Source organism: Nycticebus coucang, chromosome 20 (assembly GCF_027406575.1).
Source record: "Nycticebus coucang isolate mNycCou1 chromosome 20, mNycCou1.pri, whole genome shotgun sequence".
Classification (NCBI taxonomy): domain Eukaryota; kingdom Metazoa; phylum Chordata; class Mammalia; order Primates; family Lorisidae; genus Nycticebus; species Nycticebus coucang.
The window spans coordinates 10,457,729-10,477,271 of record NC_069799.1 but is presented as its reverse complement, the minus strand read 5'-3'; the positions used below and the strand labels follow the sequence as shown (position 1 = coordinate 10,477,271).

General features: G+C 42.3%; 1 protein-coding gene and 1 pseudogene across 1 annotated transcript in view; both read right to left on the bottom strand.

Annotated features, from left to right (window-relative positions):
• Positions 1-19,543, bottom strand: part of LOC128573137 (zinc finger protein 501-like) — a 501,109-nt gene that overhangs the window by 125,857 nt on the left and 355,709 nt on the right. The gene's annotated exons all lie outside the window — the stretch shown is intronic.
• Positions 2,094-4,534, bottom strand: LOC128573139 (REST corepressor 3-like; annotated as a pseudogene).

Sequence of the window (19,543 nt, the reverse complement as noted above, 5' to 3'; positions counted from 1 at the left end):
GAGGGGTGTTCGTCCCCATCAGATGGGGGTTTTGGTTCTGATTCGGGAGGGGGATCCCCTTTTATCTTAGTTACAGGAAAGGCGTGCAGCGCCTTTAAAGGTTTTTCTTTTGAGCTATGTTTATGGAACGTTGGGGTGGGGGGGGTTAGTTTTAATTCTAAAGCACATAACTCTTGAATGAGTTTTAAATGTTCCTTCCTTGTTTGGAGTAAGTCCTTAAGGGAGGAGACCTCTTGACATAATTTGCGTTTGACATTTTCAATTGGCGTATCTACGCCTAGAATCGGAGCACAAAATGGAGGGGCAGAAGCATAGGAAGGGGGATGATTTAGGACGGAAGGGAAGGGAGGCCAGTTAGAATTATCGGCCTCCTCTTCCCGGGTGGTCGTTTCTTGGGGGACAGGGAGTCGGGCTCAGGCATAGGATCAGAAACAGAAGGGCAGGCTGAGGGTGGTCTGGAGTGTTCTTTAAGCGCCTTCTCTCCTTCTTTAACAACTTCTTGGATATCAGGCCATTGGTTGTAAGTTTTTAAAATATCATAGATCAAGTTCCAGTAGGAAAATGCCTGAACGGAGATTTTTTCGGGGCCGAATGTTATATAATAATCTTTTAGACAATCACCGACTCTAGTCCATCTCAGAACATCAATAGTGCCTTCTTGGGGGAACCAAGGACAGATATCAGCAATAAAAACAAAAAAATTATAGAGATCTTTTTTCTTTACCCGAATTCCTCGTGTCTTGAGGGACTCCTTGAGTCCCTGAATAAACAAGTCATGTTTACTTAACGTTTGTCCCATAAACTCGTTGCTTTCTCTTACCTTCACGGATCAGACTCGCAGGTGGGCAATTCTGTGGCGATCTCTGTGCGGATCTTCACTCATGTCCTTCTTGTGGCGCGGCGATCACAGTGCAGATTTTCACTCACAACCTTGGTGTTGTGGCAATCCAATGATAAGGGTACCCTTACTGGCAGCAACGTTCGATGACACCCCCGTACCCTTGCCCCACATTTGGACGCCAATTGCCCCAGCCCGCGGGGAATTCAATGGGGACCTGGGAAACAAAGGGGTCAGTCGAATGAGGGGACAAGAGACACGAAAGAATGAGAGCAAGTCAAGAGTCTGATCAAGCTCCGTCGAGTTTATTTTTCAGCTGGACTTATAAGCACACAAACGAGGAAGTAACTAAGGGCTATTCCTAACAGGGTGAGGAGGGGGCTAGTTTCTGGAAAATTACTAGAAGAAGGACCCTAAGGCGGGGGGTGCATTTTTGAAGAGATACGCAAGGGGAAAGTATTGTTGCTATTTATGGTTGAATTCCTGAGAATAGTTTGCTCTAAAATCAAGATAGCAAGGGGCATTTTTGTGATATGTTTTGGCTCCCGGCACCACTTGCCTGCCTTAAAGTTCCTCCCTATGTTGAAATCCTAGTTTTTTCTTGCTTGTCTACTCTATACCTTGTTCAGTTAATTTTTAACTGTTTACATCAGGGCTGCTTCCTGCTTCTCAGAGATCCTCTTTACTCCTCCATCTGAATAATAGTCTAAGTTCTCTTAGGATAGTGGGCAGCACTGTTCATCTGACTACTTACTGCTTCAAAAGAGTGTAGTGCGTATAGCCACGTAGAGTCATTAGAGTGTCTATTGACTGTGGGAAGAGGGTCAGTCCAGGGGTCCATGATAAATAGAATCACAAGCCAATGCCATCTGAATATTTACCTGCTGCAAATGGGAGGATACAAACTATTTTTTTTTAACTTTAAAACAGCTTTTATTGAACATTACTGAACAAACCTGTTCTGACTCAGAAACTTAGTTCTACAATTACAAATATGGTCAATGTGCATCCAGCACTCTGTCTCCTAGTGACGGTTACGGTGTATAGGCCAAAGGGAAGGCTGACATCATCCTGCTGGCACCCTCCTGTGACATCTTCCAATCATGCTGGCTGGTCCTTACTCTCATCCAAACTGCACAGTCATCTCTCAGTTAATTTTTAATTACATTATTTCCATGTTTGAATGATGCTTGCCCAGCATTTTTGTATTGAGTATGTTCAGCAGCTAGAAGCTGCTCCTCTGTGGTCCAATGGGCATTAATTTTCTGATTTGACTCAGGAGGTTTGAATTCTTCAATCCCACCTTCCATTTTCTGTTTAAGTGCACTGTTCACTTGCTTACCATTCTGAACCTGACGTTTTAGAGAGATTCAACTCCATGTCCAGTTGCCTCAGGATGGTGTTGGCTGCAGTGGGACTACAGGAAACAGCTACCACATCTTCCTAGGTTAAACACATGCCCTTAGGTGGACGGCACTTAGAACGCTGAGAATGATGGCCATGTTGTAAACTCTGATACTCTCTCCTTCCAGGTCCAATCTTGCTAGTTTGGACAGGCTGTTCAGTACTACCCTCTTTTTTGGCTTCTTTTTTGGGATTGTAATCACTATCATTCCCATCCATTGGATGTGTTTCTTCCACATCATCATCACTGTCGCCCTGATTATGTCTATTGGCTAATTTACGAGCCTGGTGATCCATAAAACTTGTCCTAGAGCGAGTTTTTTCCCAGGAATAGTAGTATTTTACAAGGCTTGCAATTGTCTTATCTGGAAGCATTTGCTGAATCCTGTGAAAGCTCTTCCCATGAAAACTAAAGGCTTGTTCAAATAGGACTTTATCTTCCACTGTCCACTCATCCGGAAGAGGTATGAAATTAGGAAGATCAGCAAGGGACTTCTCAATGTTATGTTTATGCCAGAACAACATGCCAAGTGCCTGTTCCACATTATAGCGATGTTTCTCCTTTGCAATTGCAATATATTCATCCAATTTGGTATCTGGGATACTGTGACATGGAGACCATACAAGCATCCCTCCATTGTCTTTATCTGTGTAACTTGTAGCACCTGGATCAAATTCAGGGACCTCAGCTTGGTATTCAGCTCTGGCTTTCATCCCAACATCATGCTGGTCATCACTGCCTCGGCTGCCCGCCGGGCTCTTGGAACTGACGTTGGCGGTTGGGTTCTTCCCCAGGCACTTGGGCCCTTTCTCATTATGCTGGTCATGGTAGAAGAGGGGAGGAGGAAAGGTGAGGGGAAGAAGTAGGCGTCAGGGTGAAGGGGGAGATGGCTTAGAGCACGGGAGGGAGAGGAGGAGGAGATGGCTGTGGTTGTGGATACAAACTTAACAAGACAATTTAAAATACATGGGCCAAAAATTAAAAGTAAGAGCAGGGCGAACAGGATCTAAAAGAGGCAAGAACTCCATTGCTGACAGGAGCCACTGTTTGATAGATGGGCAAATGGCATCCTTCTCAGAGGCCATTCCTTTGAGCCAGTGTGCTTGTTCCATGATGCGCTCTATTCTTTGCTCCAGTTGTCCTGAATTACTAATGCAAAAACAAGAGATGTTAGCTAAAGCACAGACTCTTCCCAGCTCTACTAATACTGCAGAGCAACAGCATGATCTATCATTTGCCGGGCCAAAGAATCTAATGACTGCTGTTATGTTTTGAGAGTTTGCCTGGACTCCTGAGCTATCACACTTAAAGTAGTAGTAGCATTTTTTTTTAAGATTTTTTTTTCCTTATAATCCAGATTATCTCTAGGTTGTTTTACATTTTTTTTTTTTTTTTTGTGGCTGGGGCTGGTTTGAACCTGCCACCTCCTGCATATGGGGCTGGCACCCTACTCCGTTGAGCCACAGGCACCACCCAGTAGTAGTAGCATTTTTAGATAAAGATGTAGTTACCACTACTCCAGCTGTTAATCTGACTAATGCTCCAATTAGGGCAATTATTCCGAAAGCTATTAAAAATGCTCTTTTCTTTCTGGAGTAGACTGGATGTGTTCCTGTTTCTGTTATTGGAGCCAAAGCATTAAAAATCTGTAATGAGCTATTTGTTAACATTAATCAGCAATTCCACATTGTCCCGAAACCTGAAGACTTCACACATTGGGTTGCAAGAAATTTTCTTTTCCACTGACCAATAAACATAGTTTCCAAAGGACAACATAAATTACCTTCAATAATATAAGGCTTGTTTGGGCTTGAACAAGTATCATTTAGCCAAGCTGAGAAGTCACAAGTATTCATATCCAAATGACAGTTGCGCAAGGTACTTACTTTAACCTTCCCTCTTATCTGAGCATGAGCAGTGCTGGACATGTGTCCATAAAAGTGGTGCCATTTCTTTTTTCTTTTCTTTTTGCAGTTTTTGGCTGGGGCTGGGTTTGAACCCACCACTTCCGGTATATGGGGCCAGCGCCTTACTCCTTTGAGCCACAAGCGCCACCCAAAGTGATGCCATTTCTTACTGCAATTTTGTCCTGAGGCACAAGCAAATTCAGGAATTAAATTTGTGAATAGAGCAGTTATAATAGGTTGAAAACTCCATGCTGTAGGAATTGACATTAATTCATCAAGATATATCACTGCGTTGGAAATGTTGGGTGATTGCCTGAATGGTTTTAACTGAACAGCCTGGTTAGGATTCATGAGAATTCCTAGAACCTTCCCAGGATTGGCCATGTCTGGTTGAACATAACACTTCCAACATCTATTTAATGGATATGCATTGGCATAAGCAGTTGAAATGTTAAAATCACAATTGCCAGTAAAATGAAAAGCTATTACTGTAGGGCACAAACAAATTACCAATATTAACATTTAAGAAAAAATGGCACCTTGTAGTAAACTCTGACATAAATCATACATTAACTCCATAATTTTTTTCTTATAAAAGTCTCAATGTAGCCATTCAACTGATTTTAGGGGAAATCAATCATCTGGGCAGAATACAAACTACTTCAGAACTTTGCAAGGGGTGCCGTGAGCAGTGCCTTTGTGGAAATGTCACCCTCACTGATGCCTTCTTTGCTGATGTGGAAAATGCGGCATGAGGGAGGGTAATAATTGGCTTACCCAGGATCTGCTAAGAGCACAAGGGAAGGACTATAAAGTCCCAGGCATGTGTGGTGGGACAGATTTGACTTAAGGGTTAAGGTGGTATATATACTTTTATGTAGCATGATGATAGTAGGTCTCCTAAATTTTTTAGATTCATGGAAATGAAAAGGGTGTAGACATTCTCTATTCCACTTTATGTATGTGTCACTATTACAACAGCTCTGATCAGTGGTCATGAGTCTGGGTGGTTGGCCACCTCCTGTGATAAAGAGATCACTAGCTTCTCTAGAGAACTATGATAAAGACTGTGCGCTCTGGCCGGGCTTGAATCCTGGCTCTTCCACTTACTGCCTATAACTAGCCTTGGAGAGCTATTTAATTTACTTTTTTATAAAATGGGAATAATAATAGTAATAATAATGTTGGCGTCCTCATAAAGTTGTTATGAAGATCAAGTTGAATTAATATCTGAAAGTTGTGATATCAAGCCTGGCCCATAGTCAGCAGTTTTTAAATGTGAACTGTTATTCTACTAACAAACACACTAACTGTATAATTGTTGGACAACTCACCCAAATCTTCTATCTGACTCTGCCATTAGTGTCCTTCTCAAAATCTGTTCTTACATCTGTGTTTTATTTATTGGAGACCCATTAAAGAGAAGGAATTGTGCGATGGCATGGAAGAGGTCAGTAAGAAAGTGATGCTTTAGCCTTCAAATATTTGCAAATATTTTCTGTGGACAATGACTACAGCTTTCATTAGCTTATAAAAGGAATCCCAACCACCTCTCCCCCCTAAACAGAGACCATCTGGGCTTTTTCTTTAGGTGACAGAGGCTAGATTTAATTCTCTGTTGGAAAACTCCAGGCGTGGTTAATTCCCACCTCACTGAATGATTTTTTTAGAAACAGAATGATTTATGAAAGGTATTTGGAGAATAAGAGAATAGGAACCATAGAATATGTACTTAAGAGGAAAATTTAACTTAAAAACATTTAAGAAAGGGAACAGAAAATTGTTTAGAAATTATCTCTTTTATGTTCTTAATACTTTAAGAACAGGCAACAATGTAAAGAAGAAATTTAGATGAAAATGAAATTCATCTGGAAACAGCAGACAGAAAGTAAGAGGCAGAAAAATTGATTTAAATCAGCAGGTTAGACAGAGTTGGCAATTCAGAAAAATATGTTGGTAATATTAAGGACAGAAGTCATAGTTTTTCTTAAAGGAATATTAAAATGACGAGGTTAAAATAAGACAAAAAGATGGGTGTGGAGAATACATGGAACTCTAACTTAAGAAAAATAGTATTTCCTCAGAGAGTACAGAACAAGTTGGAAAAAAAATGAAAGTTTTATTAAAGTGAATCAAATATTACTGTGAATCAAAAATATCTCATCACAGATTGAAAGACTCACCACACTCTAGAGAATATTAATGAAAACCCTCTACACATATCCTATTGATATTTTGGTATTTTAGGGCTAGGAATATTTATTTTCAGAATAAAAATGTCAATGCCAGAGAAGAATAGGCTACTTAGAAAGAAATAGAAAATCAAACAGGCTTGAGATTTCTCCTGACAAAACACCAGTGCCATAAAATACTGAAGAATTATCAGACTTTTAAGTGGAAACTCTCACAACTCAATATTCTATACCCAGATACATTAACTCTTTTCTACTAGTGTCTACAAAATTAAATAAAAATACAGAAAATATTTTTAAAACTAAAAATTTCTTTGGCAAAACTTTGCATATTGTGCATAATCTATACTCTGCATTTTTGAATAATTCAACAAAGACCATTAATTTGAAGACTGAGAAGGAAACCAAGGAAAAACACGTTCTAATTCTTTTTTTTTTTTTGAGACAGAGCCTCAAGCTGTCTCCCTGGGTAGAGTGCTGTGGCATCACAGCTCACAGCAACCTTCAACTCCTGGGCTCAAGCGAGTCTCCTGCCTCCTTCTCCCAAGTAGCTGGGACTACAGGCACTTGCCACAATGCCCAGCTATTTTTTGGTTGCAGCCGTCATTGTTGTTGGCAGGCCCGGGCTGGATTTGAACCCACCAGCTCAGGTATATGTGGCTGGCGCCTTAGCCGCTTGAGCTACAGGTGCTGAGCCCCACATTCTAATTCTTATGTTACATAAAGGGAACTTAATTTATGGCCCTGTTTTCTACTTTATAAATAGAGAAATAAAGGTTTAAGTAGGTTCATTCTACTATGAACTAGATATCTGCTGGTAGAACTTATAGAAAGTAAAATTCACTGCATCAAATCATACATTTGTGATCTTTATGATGTTATAGAAAGAGATACAGATCCTTATATTTGTAGTTAAAATAAGAAGTCTATTGAAGTTGGATATCTACCTTAAAGTACAAAGGGGAAATGAATTAAATTTGAAGGCTCTTAAACCATTAAAGAAGGTGAAAATTCGAAACCATCATGAATTAATAAGTGAGGACAGTAGTTTAACATACCAAACAGCTCTTAAAGATTACATTCCATAAAATATGAAAACAATTGTTGAAATGTAAGTTTCTTGAAAAACTTGTTTTCAAGGACATTTTTATATTTGACTGAAAACAGAACAGGATGCTTAAGAGTTTACTATTTCCACCCAAGTCTTTATACTTGACAGAGTACAATAGAATATTTTGTGCATTTTCTCAGCTTAACACTTTATTACAGTAAATCAGATGAACCAGACCTGAAAACTGATTTGCAGTGTATGATTCTGTCTGCCCTCTGCAGCTATGAAGAGCAGCTATCCTTTGTTTTTATTTCCAGTATCCCTTTTACTAGAGAGGGCCCAGTCTTTAAAACTAAACAATAGATCATCTTCGAGCCCACATAAGAGAATAACTCAATTTAATTCAGGTTGGGGGAGGGGGGAGCAAAGGAAGAGGAAAGGAAGTGAGGGGATTGGTGTGCTCACACTTAATGGACACCATGTAAGGGTCTATGGCACACCTTTTGGGTATAGGACACAACTGTAAGAGGGGACTCCCTGACAAATGCAAATATTGTAACCTAGTTGTTCATACCCTCACATTAACTTGAATTAAAAAAAAATAGCTAAACAACAGATCGCATCAGAGAACACTGACTGGGGGTGAGCTGGACAGCTTCCCTTTGCTTCTCCAGATCAGTTCTTTGCTTTCCACTGTGTCCTGTGCTATGAGAAGTTGATCACTATGGACTCAAAAACAGGCTGCCTTATTTTCTGCCTTCTGGTATGTTTAGTCAACAGAGAGCTGTAGCAGAGATTGGAGGAAGGAAAGCGAGGGATGTAGAAAAGTTTATTTATGAATAAACTTGTGGCTGCTGCATCTTTAAGTTAGAGTTACAATTTGTACCAGGCAGCAGGCCTTGCACTTCTCTCTCTTTTCCTCTGTCTCTCTCTCTGCTTTGATAACTAACTCCTCCTCTTTTTCTGTCAGACCTAAGGTGCAAAGGCCTTTCTGTTACTAGCCTCAGGGGTTTGCACTATCCCTCCTGGCTTCTATCCCCCTCCCAAGTGCCTTTGTAAATATTGCCTTTATTAAAGTTCACTTATATTATCCTTCTGATGTTTCTGTTTCCTGCCAGGAATCTTGTGATAAATGGTGTCTGTAGTGGATGCAGGAATCAAACTCTCAAAAATGGAATTATGGAATTGGATTATTTTGAAATTTAGTATAGCAGGAATCCTCTTCTTCCTGGGAGAAAGACTCATGAGTGATACGACATGCAGTGATTGCAAAAATCATCATTGGTGGCTGAGGATAAAGTAAGAGTCATGGCACAGTGATGGGAGGTCCAGGGCTGTGGCAATTAGTATTTTTCAAGACAATAGTGGTAGAAGAGTTGTGGTATGAACTAGCTTCTTCTAGACGCCCTGAAAATCAGCATACGGAAAGGAGATATTGAAGCCAACGAAACACACACACATGGAAAATAAGAAAATCTTCCAGGGCAAATTGAAACGGTTAATCATTTCATTCTGCAGCAGATCAGGATGAAAACCAAGTCCTGGGACTGATGGTGAAGATGTAGAATGGTAGCGCGGCTTTCGAGCTTGATCCTGCCAGGGCTCATGTCTAGATCAGGTTTTCATGGTGAAGATGTGGGCCACTGCAAGGAGGAATGGGACATTTGGGCACTCACACTCAACACTGAGAACTTTGGAACCCCTGTCTCCCTGGCCCTCATCCTCCCAGAAGTTCCCTTGCTCTGTTAGGGAGTCTCACCCTCACACTTAGAGGAAAAGTCTTCCAGGGACAGCAGCTGTCTCAAGGGCTCACAAGCGGAGGTGATTCTCCTCACATCCCACCCCTTCCTCCCCTCATTGCCTGTCTAGGCCCATGAGTTAGTTCTCAGCATAGCACAGATGGGGTGGTACCTGCTTCTGGGAAGATAGCCTATATACTGAAGGAACTACAGGGTGTTTTCAATTTACATCAGCAGGAGTAGAGGAGCATGTGTAGGAGTGAATTCTAAGGTTGTGTAATAGATTTTTATATTTTGTGTTCCTAAACATGCATTGTGAACATCGGCTCAAACTTCTCATACCAGAAGCAGGGCACAGTTACCCTTGACACTGTTTCTGTTCTCCACCACCTCCCAGTTCTTCAGTGTGGTTGGTCCAGATATCTGTTTAATACAATCCCCTGCTTGTGATCTGCTCCCTCTGAGACATGTCAGCTCCATCAAGATGACTCACTCCAGTGACCCCCACATCCCATATGGCCTGTGCAGATGTGCACAGTGACCATCTCTTAGTCACAGTGTGACCCCATGGGATGTGCACCTGCTTGCTCTAAGCCCATGTGTTAGAGCTCCCCATGGGAAACCTGCTTGGGTAATGCCCTGGACCCCAGTAAAGGCCTGAGTCCAAAGGCCCATCTCTCCCCTGCTCACCACCTGCTGGCTGTGCACACTGTCCCTGTGACCTTCCTATGGGCCCTAACTTGTTCCCCTCTTCCTTCATGGGCCTGTAAGTAATAAACATCTGTCATTTCATGTTTTCCACATTGTTTCTGTTTCCCCCTCTGTGTCTCACTTGGCTGATATCCCTGCCCTAACTTTTATCCTGGATAGGGCTCTCCTAGAGAGTGGTTATCTTGACAGGAATAAACTTAACACTAGTCAGATAAGAGCCACCAGGGCCTCCGCCAGTATTATTAAGTTTCCATTTCCTGGTCAGATAAATAGTCATTGGTCCTTTCACCAAGGTAAAGAAGTTCCCCATGAAAGGCACTTTGTAAACTTCCATGACCTAATCCCCTGCAGCCAGAGCAAGGCAGGGCTAGAGCTTGTAGCCACTCTCCTGAGACACACAAGATCAAATTAGAGAAGAAAACAAAAGATTATAAGACCAAGTGGGATAAAATATAAGGCCATAGGTGTGAATTTATTTACATGGGTGTACTTGCCCAGAATCTGGGATTTATTATGTGAGCTCAAGTGCTTGGGAGAAGCAACAGTAGTCAGACATGATGATAGAGACTCGAACTCAGTGGTGGCCCCAGTAAGTGAGTTCAAAATATTAGAACTCCTCTTGCATTCTGTGACCAAAGGAAACCAAAGAGAAATGGGAATATTATAAGTAACTTGTCCATATTCTCCAATCCCTTGTAACCATAACCTCCAGCCTAGGAGAGCCTGAGAAAGCACCCTTCAGTCAAAGCATCAAGAAAGACTTTACGATTATCTTTGAAAACTTCCATGGCGTCCATCCTCTATATGCCAGAGAGAGTGGGGTGGTTGTAACACAATAAGAACTAACAGAAACAGAATTTGGTGACCAATGTGGGTTTTTTCCAGGAATGTGTTTGATGTTAGAAAATCAATCAATTCTCCACATTACTAAAACAAAGGAGAAAAACCATCTCAATGGAGGTAGAAAAGACAGTTGATAAAATTAATGAATCATTCATAACAAAAATGCTCAGCAAATTAGAAAATAAAAGAAAACTTTCTTAATCTAATAAATAGTATCTACAAAAATCCTTCAGCTAAATCATACTTAATGGTAAAACACTGAACACTTTCTTCCTGGGATCAGAAAAATAAAACTACTTCAATCTGAACTTTTTCTGCACACTTCCAGAAGACAAGAAAGGTAATTTAAAGATATTAATATTGGAAAAGGAAAGAATAATTGAAAGTGTTATTAATCACAAAGGACATAATTGTGTACCCTGAGGAATCTGCAAGCAATATACTAGAATAAATAAGTGAATCTGAAAGAGTTGTATATAAGTAAAATAAATTTTTTTTTTTATATTTTTAATGTATTTTTATGTAGGAAGAAGCTTGGTGCCTGTGGTTCAAGCGGCTAAGGTGCCAGCCACATACACCTGAGCTGGCAGGTTAGAATCCAGCCCAGTCTGCCAAACAACAATGATGGCTGCAACCAAAAAATAGCTGGACATTGTGGCAGGTGCCTGTAGTCCTAGCTACTTGGGAGGCAGAGGCAGGAGACTCACTTGAGCCCAGGAGTTGGAGGTTGCTGTGAGCTGTGATGCCACCGCACTCTACCCAGGGTGGACAGTTTGAGGCTCTGTCTCAAAAAAAAAAAAAATCAAACATTTAGGTAAGATCTAACAAAAGATAAAAAGATTTTTCATACTGAAAACCAAAAAAAAAAAAAAATGCAGAGAGAAATTTAAGACTCTAAATGAATGGAGAGATACAAGGTATTTAAAATTGAGTAAATACACTGATAATTTTCTTTCTTTCTTTTTTTTTAGAGACAGAGTCTCACTTTGTCACCCTCAGTAGAGTGCTGTGGCATCACAGCTCACAGCAACCTCTAGCTCTTGGGCTTAGGCAATTCTCTTGCCTCAGCCTCCAGAGTAGCTGGAACTATAGATGCCCACCACAATGCCCGGCTATTTTTTGTTGCAGTTTTGTTGCAGTTTGGCCAGGGACGGGTTTGAACCTGCCACCCTTGGTATATGGGGCCAGCACCCTACTCACTGAGCCACAGGCACCACCCTGATATTGCTAAAATGTCATTTATTACTAGATTGAACAATGGAGTCAATGCAACCTGATCAAAAGCTCAACCTTTGAGGAGAAGAGGACAGTTGGTAAAGTCATAATACCAGATTTCAAGAATTAAAGATTTTTTTTTTTTTTTTTTTTTTTTTTGTAGAGACAGAGTCTCACTGTACCGCCCTTGGTAGAGTGCCGTGGCATCACACGGCTCACAGCAACCTCTAAGTCTTGGGCTTACGCGATTCTCTTGCCTCAGCTTCCCGAGCAGCTGGGACTACAGGCGCCCGCCACAACGCCCGGCTATTTTTTGGTTGCAGTTTGGCCGGGGCTGGGTTTGAACCCGCCACCCTCGGTATATGGGGCCGGCGCCCTACTCACTGAGCCACAGGCGCCGCCCAGAATTAAAGATTTTTTAATTAAACTAATGTGGTATTAGTTTAAACATTGTAGTATTAATTAAAGCAGTGTAAATAGAACAAGAGTCCAAAAGTCAGTCCCCTCTCTACTCAGTATGTTGATTTAATAACCAAACTATCATGACAATTCAGTGGAGGAAAAAAAGTCAAATATCTATAGGGAGAAAACAACTTGTTCTAACATTGTACTGAACACACACACAAAATACTTTTAGAAGAAATGATAAGAACATCTTCATGGCCTTGAGGTATATCAAGATACTCATCTCTTCATTCTGGGGTTGGTCATTGGTGCCTTATTGAGCTCATTTGGTGAGATCATGTTTTCATGGATGTCCTTGATGCTTGTGGATGTTTATTGGTGTCTGGGTATTGAAGAGTTAGGTATTTATCCTGATCTTTGCAGTCTGGGCATATTTGTACCCATCCTTTTTGGTATTCAGAGGGAACTGAGTTTTTACATGTTACTGCAGACAGCACTACGGGGCAGCCTACGCCCAGTAATGCCATGATTCCTGCAGCCTGTTGGTGGTACCACCTTGGGTAAGATAGGCGAGAATCCCTGGATTGCCATCTAACTCTCTTCCTTCACTTTCCCCCAAATAGACGGAGCCTCATTCTCTATGCTGGGCTTCTGGGAGTTGAGGGAGCAATGATGCAAGCCCTTCCCATTGCCATCACTGCTCTGGTCACACCAGACTATGTAGCCTGGCTACTGCTGGTGTTTATTCAAGGCCCAATAGCTCTTTAGTCAACAGGTGGTGACTCCTGCCATGGTTGGGTCCTTCCCTTCAGAGAAGCGTGCTACCTTCTGGTCCAAGGTTAAGTCTACTAATGCCATCCGGAGCTAATGTCTGCAATTAAGGTCTCAGGCATCTGTGTGGTACTTTATTTCATAGTGGCTGAACTGGTACCCAAGGTGTGTGACAATGTACCCTGTATTCTTCCCTTTCCTTTTCCCAAGTGGAAGGAGCTACTCCCTGAGCTGTGCTGCCTGGAGTTGGGGGAGGGGTGATGTGAGCACTCCCTTGGCCGCCACAGCTGGTGTTCCAGCTATGTGCACCCCTAGTCCCTGGATCTAAGCTCAGAGCAGCACCAAGATTTGTCCAAGGACCATAGTCCTTGTAGCCTGACTACCTTTCACATTTTTCCTGGGCCTCAGGCCACTTTCATCAGCTGGTGGTGGAGCTACCTGGAACTCAGGTTCCTACTGCTGGGGTGAAAGATTCTCTTCTGGGGCTTGTCTGAATGCTCCCTTCATGGGTGCCAGCAGAATTCTACCCTGTGTGTGTTCCCCTGTGATATGGTGGTCCTGGGTTCCAAGGTGAAGTCCCACCGTCCTTTGCCCTCCTTTCCTCAAGCACATAGATTCTCTCCCCACCCAGCACTGGACTGACAGTGGGGGATGTTGGAGGGGTCGTGAGGTTGTGTGGCCAGAGCAAACCATTTTTCCTACCACCCTCAGTGCTTCTTTCCCAGTTATCATGGTAAAAGTAGGTACTGTGATTGCTCGTCTGATGTTTAGTTCCTGAGAAGGTGTTTTTCTATGTGCATAGTTGGTGAATTTGGTGTTCCTGCAGGGGGACAATCCCTGGAGGGTTCTATTTGGCCATCTTGCTCCACCTCTCGACTATGCATAGATTTTTAAACAGTACGTAGCTGCACACACACACATACAATGACAAATTATAGATTGTAACTTATCAAAATTCAGGACCTTATTCAACACAATTCATGATAAGGAGAGTTAAAGGAGGAGCCACTAAATCAATGGTGATCATCTGGATACATCCACAAGGAGCTCGTCTCTTATTATACTTGTATACTCAGATGAATATACATAAAACTATCACTATTCGTTATCTATGATGTAAATAAATTGCAAATTCTTTTTTCATTCTTCATTATTAGGATGTTTTTTGGTTTGGGATATCATGAGTCAATTTGCTATGAACATTTTTTTACATGTCTTTTGGTAGTCACTGCAGTCAATTCGCTTGGGTATACAGCTAGGACTAGAACTGCTCTGTTAAAGGGCACAGGGATACTGCCTAACAATTTTCCAAAATGGTTATACAACATAAATTCCCACCAGCAAAGTTAGAGATTACTCTGCATACTTGCCAACACTTAGGATTGTCAGTGTTTTCATTTTAGCTATCTGAGCAGTATGTAGTGGTACTTATTGTAGTGTTTTTTTTTTTTTGGCTGGAGCTGGGTTTGAACCCACCACCTCCGGTATATGGGGCTGGCACCCTACTCCTTGAGCCACAGGTGCCACCCCTCATTGTAGTTTTAAGTTGCTCTTTCCTGATGAGGAATGAGGTTGGGCATCTTATCTTTGCATAATCTTGTTGATTATTTGGATCTCATCTTTTATGATGTACTTATTTCTAATCAGTTGTTTATTTTGCAAAATATCTCCGAGTTTAAATTTCTCCAGCTTTCTTGATGTATACTTTACAAGTAAAAATTGTATGTATTTAGGGTATGTAACTTGGTATTTTGATATATGCCTTCATTGTGAAATAATCACCACAGTCATGTTAATTCACATGTCCATTCATTTGGTTAACGTTTTCCTTTCTACCTTTGTGTGTATGTGTAACATATAAAACAATATTAGGTTTTTCATATAATTTTGTATTTTGTGTTTTGGTTAATACACTTAAAAATTTAAATATTCTCATCATCTCATTGAATATAATATTCCAGGCCAAGTGCATCTGGTTCATGCCTGTAATCTCTTGGTAAGCTGAGGCAGGGTTCATGCCTGTAATCTCTTGGTAAGCTGAGGCAGGGTTCATGCCTGTAATCTCTTGGTAAGCTGAGGCAGGAGGATTGTTTGAGGATATGAGTTCAAAAGCAGCCAGAGCAACATAGCAAGACCCTGCCTCTACAAAAATTGGTGGTGATGCGTGATTGTAGTCCTAGATTATTAGTAGGCTGAGGCAGGAGGATCTCTTGAACCCAGGAGTCTGACATTATAGTGAGCTATGACTGTGCCACTTCACTCCAGCCTGGGTGAGTGACTACATCTATAAAAACTAATAAACATAATGTATAATATTTCATGATACAAGTATAATAAACTGTAAAATAATTACACAATTATTGAAATTTTAGTTTTTATGTCCACTATTTGGTTTTATGAATAGCCAACGAATGCGCATACCTGAGGCAGTATAATGCCATTGTTAAGAAGGAATGTGATGTGTGTGAGCACTTCTGCCCCACAGTATCTGATTTGGTCCAGAGAACACGTGGCAGTTACAAATACTGGGGGAAGGAAAACCTCTTCTCCACATCTGCATAGCTCTTGCACTATGTAGGACTTACTGCTAAAACTGCATTATGAGGTCAAGGGCAGAGACCCCAATGTGCAGATGTCGGTGTCTCCTACTTTCCAGAAGGAAATATTTCTTAAATGAAAACTTGATTGAGGATGCATATCAAAGAGAGAAGAGAGTGGAAGCTGGTGGCAAGAGAAGGGCTGCAGAGCTTAAGACAGACATGAGAGTTGGGAGACAGTTCAGAGAATGGCTATAATCTGGCAAAGACTTTACAAAAGAAGGTACAGGAAAAAGGGGGAGGAATACTGGGATTTTATACACCTGACATGAAGAGCCTGAATGTAGGAAAGGTCCCATTCACATAACCCATGGAAGACTCAGGTGAGGCTGCTCAAGACCAGATTCTGCTCCAAGGCTTTGACACTCCTAGGCCCTAATGTGCCACCCTGGGCTGAGGGAGTCAACAGTTTATCACACAGTGACCTATGCTTGCCTTGGGGGAGTCACAAATGTGTTATGAAATTAATGTACAGGCCTGGAACTACCTGTTGTTTAGGTAGGATTAGGAAAAAAAGTATGGTCAATGTAATGAATGGAAGATTGAAGTAAAAGGAGGGAACTATTAATTCCTGAATCTGAAAATATTGGACTTATTCATCAAAGCATGTGCGTGTGTGTGTGTGTGTGTATGTGTGTGTGTGTGTGTGTATAGAGGATGTCTGAAGTCTTCGTAGAGTTTAAGCTTCACTAACTTCAAAAATATAAGTGCTCTGGGCAGCGCCTGTGGCTCAGTGAGTAGGGCGCCGGCCCCATATGCCGAGGGTGGCGGGTTCAGACCCAGCCCCGGCCAAACTGCAACAGAAAAATAGCTGGGCGTTGTGGCGGGTGCCTGTAGTCCCAGCTGCTCAGGAGGCTGAGGCAAGAGAATCGCGTAAGCCCAAGAGTTAGAGGTTGTTGTGAGCTGTGTGACACCACGGCACTCTACCCGAGGGCTGTACAGTGAGACTCTGTCTCTACAAAAAAAAAATAAAATAAGTGCTCTAAATTTACCCCCAGTATCACCTGAAGTTTTAATTTTATACATTTATTTTATAGTTATTTTAGTTTTATAATGGTGAATAATATATTATTGGTTTTATTTGAGTCAGACACTCTGATTGAAAACACTAAAGGCTGACTTGAAAACATTTTCTTTTTCTTTCTTTTTTTTTTTTTTAGAGACAGAGTCTCACCTTATCATCCTTGGTAGAGTGCCGTAGCATCACAGCTCACAGCAACCTCCAGCTTTTGGAGGCTTAGGCGATTCTCTTGCCTCAGCTTCCTGAGGAGCTGGGACTACAGGCCCCCACCACAACACCTGGCTATTTTTTTGTTGCAGTTTGGCCGGGGCTGGGTTTGAATGTACCACCCTTGGTATATGGGGCCAGCACCCTACCCACCGAGCCACAGGCACCACCCTTGAAAACGTATTCTATTCAACATTCATAAAACTAAAATAAGTGTAATGGAACTTTAGGTTTTATATCAGGGTTACTATAAGGCAAAAAAATTCTGTAGATAACACGGATTTGAAGGTCTGTGTAATCCCGATAGCATAATGTCTGGGTACAAGCAGAAATTCTGTTTCAGACTTCCAAGGTCCAAGTCAAAGGCTCCATCAAGTAAACAGAAACTCAGGTAATAGCTGGGTTACAGATAAAACAAATGGAACATTTCACCAAGGCAAATATATGGTATGAAGAAAGGGTGAAGTTGTAAAATGGGATGGCAGGGGAGGCCACAGAGACCCAGAAGGTCAGGAGGGGCAGAGGGATCTGCTGGGATGGTGGGGTTGGGGCTATGGCCACGCCCTCCTCCTGTTGTCCCCCCCCTCCTCCCAGAGCCCCTTTGTGACTCTCCTGTGCTGTGTGATGCAGGCCTGGGGCTTAAGCCAAGCCTGGGCACCCTCAGCCTTCAGTTGCTTCAGGCAGCCCCGCTCTCCAGACAGTGCAGAAGAGTCTCTGTTTTTTGAACCACCATTCTGAGCCCTGGCTGATCTCTCCCTTGGCTTTCTTGAATGTCAACCCCCTCCTCGCCTTTCTGAGTGGTTTGGGGTTGTTCCTTTTGTACCTCTACTACCTTGTATTGAAAGTATTTTCACCAACCTTCTGGAAAAGGTACCTGAAAGGTAAGGAACTCCCAAGAGAAATTCCCTGTTGGGAGAATTTCCCATTCTTATTCCCACATTTCTTTTTTGGAGGGGGTTTTTGGCCGGGGCTAGGTTTGAACCCACCACCTCCAGCATATGGGATGGGCGCCCTACTCCTTGAGCCACAGGCGCTGCCAATTCCCACATTTCTAAATGAGTCTAGTTGGCTAGGAGAGTGATTGAGCATCACTCCTCCAGGGGGCCTATAGTCCAGCGGGAGAGGTGGGACAGGGCTAGGGATTTAGGAGGATGAAGGCTTCCACCTTAGGCTCACAGGCTGCCTATGTGGGTGTGGTGGAGGCTTCCAGGATAAAGCCCCAGACCTATGGTTTTGTGGTTCTGTATTGGTATATTTAGAAAGTGACACTTGATTGTTGCTTTTTCATAATACATATCACTCAGCCAACCCTTCCTTCATGTTGAGCTGACCAGGAGAGCAATGTCCAGACCATCCAAGCTCTGTCCTCAGAACACAGTGTCCTCTGAGGGAGCAGATGTGAGTGTTGGCTTCTGATTCTGTGTCTCCTTGAGCAGAGAACCTCTGAGAACACCAGGTGGAGATTCCACAAAATCCTCCTTTGCATTTTTCAAATAAGGAAAATGGGAAATAATTCATCACTTTTAAAAATGGATAAGAGGAACACCTTTCTATTTGTTAAAATGGAGAGGCACATTATTCATGGATGATGAATGTCTGAGTCTCTTAGAGAAGGGGTGTGAGAGACATGAGTCTCAGCCTTCCATTCTTTTCCTTTTGTTCTCCACAGCACCAGGGCAGAGCCAACAGGGGAAAGGAAGGCGGAACCTTTTTTTTTTTTAATATGTGAAATATATATATATTTTATTAAATCATAGCTGTGTACACTGATATATTCATGGGGCATCATTCACTAGCTTCACAGACCATTTACCAAGTTTCACATATACCCTTGTAAGATGCACTGAGGAAGGTGGAACCTTTAAAGATAAGGTCGTGTGTATTTGACTGAGCTCTCCCATGGTGAGCCTTCCTCTTACTTCCAGGTCCATGCTCTCAGAGGATGTCAGTTGCTAGATACAATCTCTATGGGACAGTAACACCCTCCAAGGAAGGCTCATGTGAAATTAATAAGCCCTGAGACAGCTGTCAGACTCTTTGCTCTGCCCATCGGTGGGCAGGAAGCAGTGACTGGCCTGGGCACGGGGTAATCCCTAATAGGTGGCCATGGGAGATGTCCAGGTTGGTCTGGAGTCAGCACTTCTGTCTCCTGACTGTATCAGCCCTTTGATTTCCTGGGCACTCAGCTTCCTCTTTGAAGGAACCACTGATGTCTGAGCTTCACGTGGTGGTTTTGAGTACCAGGTTGGGTAATATACTTGATAAATGAAACCACATAGACGTGAACCTTGTTAATATTACTGTTGACCATTTGACCTTGTCGGCTGATTTTGGGCCATCAGAGTTTAATAACCCAGGGGTTATTGAAGGGACTCCAGTATGATCCCCGTACTCCTATCTTCCTTACATATCACCTACTCTCCTGATTCCCAGGTTTGGAGAATTACCTAAAGAGAAGCAGAAGAGTGAAGGAAGCTGCTTTCTGCTTTGAAAGGGTGATGAATCTTTCCATGTGTTTCCTGGACCCTTTTGAAAGCATGCTCTATACATGTCAGGGATTCAGTGCATCCTGCCATGGTCAAGAGAAGGGGTAGCCATCTGATGGGGATGTGAGCGGCGGCCTTGGGAGGAGGCCACAGAG